Source organism: Lissotriton helveticus, chromosome 9 (genome assembly GCF_964261635.1).
Source record: "Lissotriton helveticus chromosome 9, aLisHel1.1, whole genome shotgun sequence".
NCBI classification, from domain to species: Eukaryota; Metazoa; Chordata; class Amphibia; order Caudata; family Salamandridae; genus Lissotriton; species Lissotriton helveticus.
This window is the reverse complement of record NC_136070.1, coordinates 44,758,143-44,770,531: the sequence shown is the minus strand read 5'-3', so window position 1 is coordinate 44,770,531 and position 12,389 is coordinate 44,758,143. Positions and strand designations below refer to the sequence as shown.

Below are 12,389 nucleotides of genomic sequence, written 5' to 3'. Positions count from 1 at the left end.
CTGTGTCTATGTATGCTCAGCAGGCACTACACATGTGCATGTGGCTTCTCGTCATGCGCTGCACATGTGCAGAAAGACTTCTCAACAAGCCCCACATCTGTGCACTGCAGACTCCCGGAAACTACAATCGACAGGGGCTGGACATGCTGCCGGGGAATGAGACAAATCGCTGCACACGTGCAGGACAGTTCCTCAGAGCAGCTCAAGCTTGCTGCCGGCGTCAGTGACCTGGTCCCCGCAACTGTACAGGCTGCGGCCATCAGTCTGACCTCTAATTCCTCCTGCCTCGGCTACTCGGTCCACTATACGCCTCAGTGCGGTGCTCAGAGAGCCCACTTGTCCACCACGTACACCCACCCACCTTTCCCGCTCCATGGAACGCTACAAAAATGTGCCTCCCCCGCTGCCCCCCTCCGAGGCCCAGGTGCCGCACAGGGCAGGCGCAGACAATGCTGGGCTGGCAGATGGGTGGGAAGGTTCCTGGGCTAGCATCAGGCTGTCTGCTGGCTCCGGCCTCCTCCCTTGGCCCTTTCCTTTCTGTGTAGCTGCATGCCACAAAATCCGCCCATCACCGTCCCTCCCTCTTGGTAGCAAAGCATGTTGTACTTAATGCCGTCTTCGTTTTCCATGTTTATTGTGTTTGTGGCTCTCGCGTTAACAAAGCATGTTTTTGCGTCCACCTCTGCTAACCCTGCTAACCATGTCCATGAGCAGAGGGACCCTCTCTGCCCCATACCCTGTAGAACCTCTTGTCCTCCTTGGTTGGGCCACGTTTGCAGTCTCAGCAAAGAGGCCAAGGCGCTGTGCAGGGGCGAGTGTCCGGCGCAGAGTGTCAGCATCTACCCGTTCGAGTGCAGAGAAGCAGGGTGACTGGCTGCCTTCAGCAGCTGGTGCAGGGTGACTGGCTGCCTTCAGTTGGCATCTCATCATGCCAGTGCATAGCAGCAGGTGACTGGCTGCCATCTAGATTCTTTGGACGCACATCAATTTAATATTGAAAAAAGAGTACTCCAAATTTAGTTTACTAAAACCATCCTGTAAATCATTGGCCATTGATTTCCCATTTAATACAAAGATCACACATCACCTGTGTGCATGCGTTAGTGCATGAGGCCTGTTGCATAGTTCAAGTCACCACCTCCCGTTTGATGTACCCCTTGCCTTGCTGCCTCCTTCGCACCCACCACATCTCTGTCGTTAATGCTCTTGCTTAATCCTTCTCACAGGGCATGCAGGGTGGAATTATTCTGGTCCTGCCGCTGATACATAAAATGTGACCAGCTGCTCAATGTACTTTCTGATTTTTGTAACCTCATAGCTTGTGTGCTGCATTTACGTAAACACACAAGTTACCAAAGGCGAGACCTATTGGCTATGCCAATGCTTGTGTTTAAAGTAACCACTATCCCCGTAACGACATAAGGAGGGATAGCACCTCCTGTTAAAGCATAATACGCCAGTTCCAGCAAATAAATATTTAAAACTTTTACAAATATCTTGATAAATTCTATGGTAAACCCATCTTCTCCACTAACTTTCCCATTTGATCAGGGAATAATTGTTCCAATAACTTGCAATATTATTGTAATTGGTTGGTGGACAATCTCCACACCTTTCTGACTTGTTTACATCAGATGGGGGGCAACACGCTACTTTCTATTCATCTACTTCATTTCCTTTGACATTGAATTAATTATTTTGAAATGTTTACAGTGGTCACTATTACTATACATATATTGATCACCCAAGGTTCCTGTCTGAACCCTGGAGTTTCCACTTGTATTAGATACTAGCAGCCCGTCCCGACGTTGTCCGGATATGAATTGCTGCCGGACAGTAGTATATTGTTTTGTAGGATTTCGTTTTGATAGCATTTCTTATCTGTGACAGGCCTGTGAAACGCTCCGATTCACAGTGCACTGCTGATGCATTTAAGAGTGCGCGTTCAGTAGTGTGTGAACTCGAGTTTCCCTACTTTATTTTTCCTTGCAATATTATATAGCGCGAACTCGACAACATGGCATGAGCACAATTTACATTACAGAAGAACACATTCATTTGTGGTCGGCACGGGGAGACAAAGCGATTTCCCTGGAATCACAGGATGTTGAGCTGATGCCGAGATTCGAACGTAGCTCCCCAGCGCTAAAGTTCACAATTCTAGAACTTGTGGCGGGAGGTGTGTCTAAAAGTGTATGTCGGTGCTGGCCATCAATGAGAGAGACCTGTGCATTTTTCAAATGGGTGGTGAAAAAATATGAGTATGTTGCTGGAGATGTGGGCCGCCGTGCCACCAATGTACTTACCGGGGGAGGGTAAACACCCATTATTCCGCAACTTTCTTTCCGCATACTATCACTCCGCATACTTTCATTACGAAAGTACCATGACTCCGCAATACCATTATAACGCATGGCATTACATTTTATATGCTTTTACCACGCATACATTTACAACAACATTTTTAATGTTTGGATAAGGTAAGCATGGGTATAGGGGTATATGTTTTGTGGTACTGAGGTATATGTTTTGGGGTGTTTGGGTATTTTAAGGGTTCAGATATAGTTTTGGGTTATGGGGTACAGGGGTAGTTTTCGGGTTTAGGGATAGGTATGGGTTTTGGGGTACAGGGGTATTGTTAGGGTTCAGGGCTAGGTTTGGGTTTTGGGGTACAGGGGTATTTTTAGGGTTCAGGGCTAGGTTTGGGGTACAGGGGTACAGGGGTATTTTTAGGGTTCAGGGGTAGGTTTGGGTTTTGGGGTACAGGGGTATTTTTAGGGTTCAGGGCTAGGTTTGGGTTTTGGGGTACAGGGGTATTTTAGGGTTCAGGGGTAGGTTTGGGTTTTGGGGTACAGGGTTATTTTTAGGGTTCAGGGCTAGGTTTGGGTTTTGGGGTACAGGGGTACTTTTAGGGTTCAGGGGTAGGTTTGGGTTTTGGGATACAGGGGTATTGTAAGGGTTCAGGGCTAGGTTTGGGTTTTGGGGTACAGGGTATTTTACGGTTCGGGGGTAGGTTTGGGTTTTGGGGTACAGTGGTATTTTTAGGGTTCAGGGCTAGGTTTGGGTTTTGGTGTACAGGGGGTATTTTTAGGGTTCAGGGATAGGTTTGGGTTTTGAGGTACAGGGGTATTTATAGGGTTCAGGGCTAGGTTTGGGTTTTGGGGTACAGGGGTATTTTTAGGGTTTAGGGATAGGTTTGGGGTACAGGGTATATTTATAGGGTTAAGATGGGTTAGTGTTTAAGGGTGTTGGGGTATTTTAAGGAGTAAGGGTGGGTTATGATTATGGGGTGCAGGGGTATTTAATGGGAGCAGGGTGGGATTAGCACACAATATGAGACATGGCATGAAGGGTGGAACGTACCACACGCCCCCTGCGTTTGTCACGCCCCTAGCACACGCCCACAGCACAACGCAGACACGCCCACAAGGGACTACTTTGCTGGCACTGTTCTTTTGCCTTTTAAATGTATATGGTGGGCGTCTGCATAGCCTATGTCCTTCTGCTGCAACTGCCCTTTCCAACGCTGTATTGGGTGTTGTGATTGGTGGTGTGGTTCCTGAGATTACCCGCCTCAAAGGTTTATGCTCTCTCTTTATTATATTAGTATGGATAAAACATACACTCATTACCTCTGCCACATCCAGTCTCTGTCACATTCCACCTCTATGCCACTCCTGCCTTTCATGTCACACTTCTAGTCCCTCTCAAACTCCCAGTCCCTGTCACCCTCCCCGGCATGTCACACTCCTAGTCCCTGCCACACTCAACACATCCGCTACTCTCTCATTCCAACTTATCTTGCCCATCCATGTCACCCTCCCAGCCCGTGTCACACTCCTAACCCCTGTGACTCTCCCAATCCCGTTTAGAAAGTCCAACAGCCGGCGCTGACCATAGCGCTCCACCAGGATCATTCGGCTCTATCTTGCTAGAAACCCTGCCACCTCCATTGGATCTGTTCAACCCTCTCTTTGGCTTACTAGGGTTGTGGGCTGCAGAACCAACTCCTGTTCAGGGCACTCCACTAGGGGTGTGTCCACTTCTTTGGGTACCTTCGGGGGGCTATGATGAAGGATATCTATGCTGCGGCCACCATGGGCTTTCCCCCACAATTCTATGCCCCACTTTAACTGCGGGTGGGAAGCCTCTCTTTCACCCTCTTAGTTCTAGTGTGTTGACGCCTCTACACCACACACTAGGTTTATTGGTCACAAATCGTTATCAAGTCCACTAGGTGTTGCAGCAGTTCTTCTCGGTGTCTTTTTGGACCGCTTGCCTGCTCTAGTAATCATTGCTTGGGTGAATCCCCAACGGCCTGAGGGACAGACAAGCGAATAATGCCCGATCACTTACGAGTAATCGTACATAACATAATATAACAGGTGTATTTGTAAAGCGCACGATTACCCAAAGGTGTCCTGGAACTGAATAACAGATGTTTATTATTACCCAACTCAATGGTACTCATTTTATCAACCTCAAATGGATGAAAGGCTGAGTGGACCCGCCGGGATTTGAACCTGTGACCATGAGGTCGAACACAGGCCCGCGCAGTGGCTGCTTTAGTCCACTGAGCCACCAGACCCAGCTTTCACTACTCTAAGGGGTCCATTAGGATGGCGGGCAGGCTTTGCCCGCACATCACCCTATCGGTAAACGGGACCGCCCGCCTTAAGGGCGGGGTCCCGACGCCAGCATTAGGATGTGCCCGCCACAGTGGCGGGCACATCCTGCATTTCTAGCATTGTGGCGGGCGGTGCTCTCAGTACCGCCCGCCACAATGCTAGAAATGCATTTCTGCATTTGCATTAACAAAGCGGCAGGCACCGCGCGCTGCCTGCCGCTTTGTTAATGCAAATGAAGGGGGTACCACAGGTACCCCCCATGTGCAATACCCCCCCATCTTCACTCTGGGGGCCCGCATCTCACTCCTATCTCTTCCATCCTGGTCTTTTCCCTCAGTTTTTCTAACTTTCTTTACTTATTACCTATTTCTGTCTGTGCCTAGGTTTATATTTCTCATTTTATTTTTACTTTTACAACTTTTTTTGCAACTTTTCTCTTGTTTTATATTACTTCCTTTTTTTATCTTTCTTCTTTCTTCCCCTAACCTTTTTGTCTTCAAATTTCCTTCTCCCCTCCACCCAGAACCATGGTGAAGGGTGCCAGCAGCATCGGCGGCTCAAAGGGCAAGGCGGCTGTGCCGAAAAAAACCCGGCTGCCTTGCGGCAGAATGCGCCCGGCAGGAGTGACGCCCCGCCAACTTTTTGGGGAGGAGGAGGTGGCCGCCCTGGTCTTTTTTATCCAGCGTCACCTCCCCTTGACTTTGGCAGCAGGCGGCAGGCCCGGCTCCGGCTACCAGCGCATTGAAGAGCGTCTCCGGCGGTGGGCGAAGGTGCGCCGTGCAGTCTTCCGCTGCTCCGGTATCCGGCGTACCCACCATCAGCTGTCCCACCGCTGGGCCGACATTTTGGACCGGGAGCAGGACCTGTTGGACCTGCTTGGTGTGGAGGTTGTGGGTCTTGGTGAGTGGCTACCCCAAAAATAAAGTGTGTATATATATATATATATATATATATATATATATATATATATATATATATATATATATATTATATATATAGTTATATAAATATATATATATATATATATATATATAGTTGTATAAATATTGTTATTGTATCTTTGTAAATATTGGCTGAATAAGTAACGCGATGACTGTTGCTCCTAGTTACATTTCCGATGTATTCCGGTATATCTACTGTCATTGTATGACAGTGTTCTTCTTCTTCACTGGCTCTTGCGTGTTGTTTCAACTTGGCGCTAGCTGTTGCTGTTTATTGATGTGAGATTTTCTTTATTGTTGAGAACTGAAGTTAGTTAATGCTATTAATAGAGTCTTGTCCTTCCTTTGTCCGTCAGTGAAATAGCGGTGGATGGATAATTGTACGTAGTTTGCATATTGTAGCATTTATTTCACGGCCTTCTCTTCTGCATGAATCGAATCCTTTTCTTGCAAAGAATGCTAACGTTACTTTGTTCTTCTTACCTCAGCCAGGGCCGGCTCTAGGGGGCATGTGCAAGCTGTGCAACTGCACAGGGGCACCAAACTTCAGGGGCCACCGCACCAATAGATATCCTTAATTTAATAATACTCTAAGGATGGATACATATTTGCGTTGCGGCCCCTGGCATGGATTTGTTGCCTCCGGCTCTGTTCCACTGTAGCAGTGTTTTTTGCAATGATGTCTATGTTTCACAGCACTCAATGTTTTTCTCTTTGTTTATTATTTTTTACATGAACCACAGAACCCAGGGGCAAGCAGAATACAGGGACCGAGTCGGCGGGTGAACCACCACTTACACAGAGCTCCTCTACTGAGGATCCTGCTGCTGTCCCCAGTAAGTCCAACAGTGCTTGTTTTTTCCTCTGTAATGTGTCTGCTTTGGCAATTGACAGCAACCAAGTATGCATCCAGAATGATGTTTGTCTAGTATTTTTGTAAACGTTAGTATACCACTACTAGTCTTGTGGGTATTCTATCTCCTATGGAGTTATATACATATTACACAACTATGTAACTATGCACACGAAAATTGGATGTTGGTACTGATAGGCAGGTTGGACCTTACTTACACCTCAGTCACAGAACTCTGAGGAACGCACAATTCACTGAACGACAGCCTATATGGCCTGAGTCATTGGTCAATTATTCAATTCACACTCCTGAACCCCAATACCAAGATGCCGAATGCTTTTAGTACACAAACCGTTACCTAAGAAACCCCCTTTTGCTCACTCACTCGTGTGAGTCTCCAAGACAACAGACACTGAAAATAAACTTCAGAGTCAAAGTGGTCATTCAAAAGCTTTATTTTGTTAGAAGTAAGTAAGTAACATCAATGTTTTTAAGTTGTTCCGTCAAATACGTTGAAGGGCCCACCAGAAAAAATCCAGAGTTAAAAAAGGCATAATAAAGTAATCAACATTTTTACAGCTACTAGTGCACAATAGGGAAATGTGGCAACTATCGGAGACCTCTCACCAACGTATATTGGTCAGATATTCCTCTTTTTTTGTAAGCTATGGAAATGTCCGCTTCGTAGAAGGCAATCTTCTCATCTGCCGAAAAATAATGACAAAAGTGGTGCACGTTAGACAGTATGAAATACATTTATGCCAGTTTTATGCAGCCATGCTAAAAAGAAGTTGTAACCTGTAAGCAAACTCTATTCCACAATCCACATAGAAAACTTAAATACGGGCCCTTTTACTTTCCCACCTCTTCAGGTGTATGCATTGAACAATGATGTGTTGCCTCAGAGCGTCTTCTCGTACTGCGCAACAAGCTGCGAGTTAACATGCGCAAAACTGGATACATTGATGTACAAAGGTTACATAGTTCACTTCCAATTTCCAAGGACTAGAGTAGCAGGACAGATGAGATGAGCTTGGGTACCATACCATAACAATGAATGCTAATATGTGTAGTGACTCTGCTGTACTATGCAATGTGGACTCATACTGATTACGTACGTTGTACTTAACTGTTTTGAAGAACTCCATTCTTGGTGAACAAGTACAAAGGGGGCTGTGCATCCATCTAAAAAGGTGTACTTATTTTTATAGGTGCAGAACCCTTACCATCGACCAGTGCCGACGGGGACAGCGGCGCAGCTTCAGCGATCCCGGCGGGGACAGGAGGAACAGAGGCACCTACACCAGCAGCAGTGGGGGGGGAGCCAACAGCGGCGGGCGATGGTAAGTTACATTCAATAGTGATCTGCATTACTTGGTGGGAGGGGAAAACTTTCTCACTGTACTCTACTGGAAAATATATGATGTTACCTTTACTTGTCATTAGCATGCTAAGCATTACCACTACAGTAATGCAAGTGGCTGATAGCAGTCGGATGCATGGGTTGTTGTTAAAGCATGTAAAGGGGAAAACACAGCTGCCAGCGTGGTTGGGAGACACACCCAATACCGGTGGTTAGTGGATAGTCTCAGCAGCAGCGGTGTTTTGGGCAAACCCAAAGGCAAGGGAAGGAGGGGACGACTGGGTGCATGGGTCGTTGCTGGTGAAACACAAACCAAATAAGGTTTGTTGCGCGGTACAAAGTATTATAGTCTTTACTAGACATGTACTACTAGCTGCCCCCTGTTAATTAATGTTACTTTGAGAGTGTTCCCGCCTTCCCGGAATCAGAGTTTATAATACAAAAGGAGATATGAAAAAGACAGGTGTTCGTTCTAATGTTTGTGACCGTTGAAGTACACCCATGCTAATAGGGCAGGCATAATGCCGTGACAAAAAGTCCAAAAAATTAATAGAGGCTGTAGAATGTTCAAGATAGACGCAACACAATTTTTGGTACTCAGCTTGCTTGCTAGTGCTACTGTGCCGCCCACTATGTGTTGAATCAATGTTGTGTTCTTGATTTGCGGGGAGTTTGGATTACAACAATTCTGTTTCTTTCTTTATAGTTACTCCTTCCCAAAAACCAACAAGGAAGGAGTTGGCAGTCCGGGCCCGGCAGCGGAAACTGCAGGCAATTGTAGAGGCCTACCGCCGGCTGGTGGATCAGGCCGAGGAGGAGGAGGAGGAGGCGGCGGCAGCAGCTGCTGCCTCTTCCAATGGCCCGGGCCCCAAGCCTGCAGGACTACGTCGCCGTGGTCAGGCAGCCGCCCGCCGCCGCGTTGTTACATCTTCGGCGGCCCCCCCACAACAACAACAACATGCATGCAAGTGTAGGTGCCGTGATTTCCAAGCGAAGATTCTCCGCCGGGTAGCGAGTAAGTTGGAGGAGGAGCGGAAGAAGCTGGAGGACGGTCTAGAGGAGCGTGTGAAGATAATGGTGGACAAACACCTGAAAGCCCGCCGGCTTTGAAATGGACCCTGTTTTTTGCCCCTTTTTTAATCCTTTTGTTGGTGGGTGGGATGTGGGAGTTGGGGTGTACATTTGGGTTGAAATTTGGTTGGGGTTAGGGGAGGGTAGGGACAGCTCTGGGTCAGGGGGTTACATTTGTTATATATTTTATTTTTCTATTATCATTATGAAAATATAAAAATAAAACAAAGATATTTTCACAAGAAAACATTTGAAGTTCATTTGTGTTTGTTGGGGGGGTGGAGGGGGGACTGTTTCACCAAATAATGTACGTTGTGCAACATGAACATGAACTACGAACGATAAATTAAGTACTGACTGCACCTGTAGTAGTAGGGTCACAAGTGCATAAATAATTTATATTATTAAATAACATGGGAAAATTGCCCATCACGTGAGTCTGAAGTTACTAGTATACTTTAATTCCATGCACATTTGTTCAGAGTCCGCTAAACAATCCTATGCAATGCATTGCATCATTCCTTTAATATACCTGTCCTAGTTGTCAGGGAAGAGGAGCTCGTCCTCAAACTCTGTGCGTTCAGACAGAAGTAGGTCATGTAACCCAGTAGTGAGGACGTCTTCGCACTCGCTTTCTTCATCCGGCGGTGATTCACGTACTTGATAGTCTGGTGGTATGAAGCGTTGATTCATTTTTATCATTGTCAGCCGCTCCACGCTTTTGGGGGAGAGACTAGTCCTTTTCGATGTGACAATGGCACCAGCAGCACTGAAAACCCGCTCAGAAGAGACACTGGCTACAGGACAAGCCAGATACTTTATCGCCAGCCTGCTCAGCACTGGCCACTGTCTCCTTCTTTCATACCAATAGACCAATGGGCTTTGCTCCATGAACACCTCTGTTGTGTCATCCAGATAGGCCTGAACCATCCGCTCAATGTTCATTGGTGCTCAGCTTTGCTGGTCCTCTTTTCCCTTTGCAACAGCAACGGACTTACCCATCCCTTTCTGTAGAAAAAAAGCAGTTATGCTTTTGGTTGGGTCTGCTGAATCAGATCGTGTAGGTGCTGCTTTTGGTACTGTTGGTGCCTGCTGGAAAGCAGACGCACTGCTCTCATGCTGTGAAGAACTTGCGTCAGGAGTACTTGGACTGGCCTGGGCTGGCAGTGGCAGGCCTTTAAGTAACAGCCGTTCAGTTTCTAACTCATTAGCTTCCGCAGCTATGGAAGTTTTGTACTTGTCAACATCCTCATCTGAAAATGGAATTACTTCGTTACTGCTGACAAATAATTTGTACCGTGGATCCAAGATTGTTGCAGTTATGTAATGTTCACCTGACACAATATTGTTGAGCCTTACATTTGCACACAAGCGGTTGCCTAAGCCCTTGGCTAAGGTATATGCATCAACTTTTTGTTCGTCACCTTCGTATGTTTGACAGACCTCCTTCACCTGTTGCTCAAGCATGTACAACAATGGGATGGCTTGGCCCATAGTACAGTCCTCCCTGCTAACTGCACGTGTGAAGACCTCAAAGGGTTGTAGCATCTCTGTGATGCATTTAATGAGGTCCCACTGCCACATCTCAATGGTCAGGGCTTTAAGATTAACAGTAGGATCCCCTAATCTTCTTGACATGACATAAGCATTCAGTGGGATGTACTGCTCAAAGAGACGCTCAAGCATGAAATAAGTTGAGTTCCAACGTGTTGGGACCTCCTGGATGAGTGCTTTGACTGGCAACTTATGCTCATGCTGAATGACCCGTAGCAGCTTCCGTCCTTTGAAAGAATGGTTAAAGTGCGTGCATATTCTTCTGCAGATGGCCATTATGTTGCTGACTTTGGCTTCATTTTTCAGAAAGTCTTGCACGACTAAGTTTATGCAGTGTGCCAAACAGGGTACCCTGAAATAATGTCCTTCTCTCATTGCCTTCACTACATTACTGCCATTGTCGGTGGAAACAAAACCAATCTTAAGGCCTCTTGGTTTCAGCCATTCAAAGACCTTGTCGTTAAAGTCAGACAAAATGTTTTCAGCAGTATGACTTTTGTCCATACCAAACATGGCTATAGTTGCATGTCTGCGCGTATCATTGAAAATTCCAGCAACGTCACGGAGGCCTGAAGTTAACTTGTCTTTAACACCTGCAAAAGAGATCCAGTGTGCGGTGATGCACATGAAATCTGTAGCATCGCAACTGCTCCACATGTCTGTTGTCAGGTGGATACAATGGACAACACTCTGTTGTAAGGCTTTCCCAATCAATTCCAGCACGTCGTGGTGTAGTGCTGGAACAGCCACTCGGGCAAAATAGTAGCGACTGGGAACGTTCCATTTTGGGCAGAGGGTTGCCACTAATTCCAGAAATCCAACAGCCTCAACAAATGAAAATGGGAGAAGGTCCAGTGCTAACATTTTCGCAAGTTTGGCATTGTACAAACGTGCTACTGGGTGGTTCCGCTCGTACTTTCCCTCCTGCCTTAACATGCTAGGAATGGTAAGCTGCTTTGCATGTCTTTGAGTTATGCTAGACGGACCACCTTGCATCGCAGACTTTGCACTCCTTGGTGTCTCCAGCTGACTCTGGTGCCACTGAGAAGTTGCTGATGCGGCGGATGTGGACTTTACCACTCCAGTGCTGGCGACAGGGGTCCATTGTGTACCACTCCTAGATAGAAGGTCATCGTCTCCCTCTTCTTCTACCTCCTGGTCAACCATGAGTGGACCTTGTACCACTGTATCCCCACCAACACGAGTGCTAACATTTTTTAAGCTTGCAAGGTGGTTCTCCCACCTGATCAAGTGTGTTTTTTTCAAATGGGTCGTTTGGCCTCCAGTCCCATAGTTTGTACCAAGCTTACCACGACTAACATTGACATGACAAATGGTGCATACAGCAATGTTCTCCTGAACTGGGTGAACCGTAAAGAAGTCCCACACTGGGGAGGTAAACTTTTGTCTCCTGCCATAGGAAGAGGAGGACCCACTGCCAATGCCGGATGGACTGGAGGATTGTGGAATTTCACTATGGGACAGCTCAGTCCTAGTACTGCCACTACCTCCTTCTGTTGAAGTGGCGCTTCTGCTGGATGTCGGATGCTGCCGGGCCTTCGCTGATGAAAAAATTGGAGCTGGTGTTACTTTGGGTGTTGAGTGTGTAGGAGTTATGCGTGGTACCTGCTCATCAGTCATTGCAGCATTTCTGGATAGGGTGAAAATGTTGGTCTCTACATCCTCTGCACCAGGAATAACGCTTGTGATGATGACAGTGTCAGACCCGTCTTTATCACCAGCAGTATCCTGCTCACCTACATCGACCTCCATAAGTTCAAGCCTGCCTGGAAACTTCCTTTTTCCTAGCATGGTCTTCTTGGGATGTCTCTCCTTTGAATGCGCAGATAGTTGTGGCTGCCAATCCGTATCAAGGTCATCGGAAGGGATGCTTTGCGAAGAACTCGATGCACTAACCCTCCTTTCCCTTGGTGAATTCAAAGGAAATAGATCACCTACAGAAGTGGCTTCCTCTTCTT

At 46.8% G+C, this 12,389-nt stretch overlaps 1 long non-coding RNA gene across 1 annotated transcript; it reads left to right on the top strand.

The window, feature by feature from the left end:
- The first annotated feature begins 6,312 nt into the window (after nt 1–6,312).
- Nucleotides 6,313–8,615, top strand: LOC144782611 (uncharacterized). The gene is made up of 3 exons (XR_013601177.1): nt 6,313–6,405; nt 7,634–7,765; nt 8,492–8,615. It is a non-coding gene; the product is annotated as an uncharacterized LOC144782611 (long non-coding RNA).
- The last annotated feature ends 3,774 nt before the right edge of the window (nt 8,616–12,389 follow it).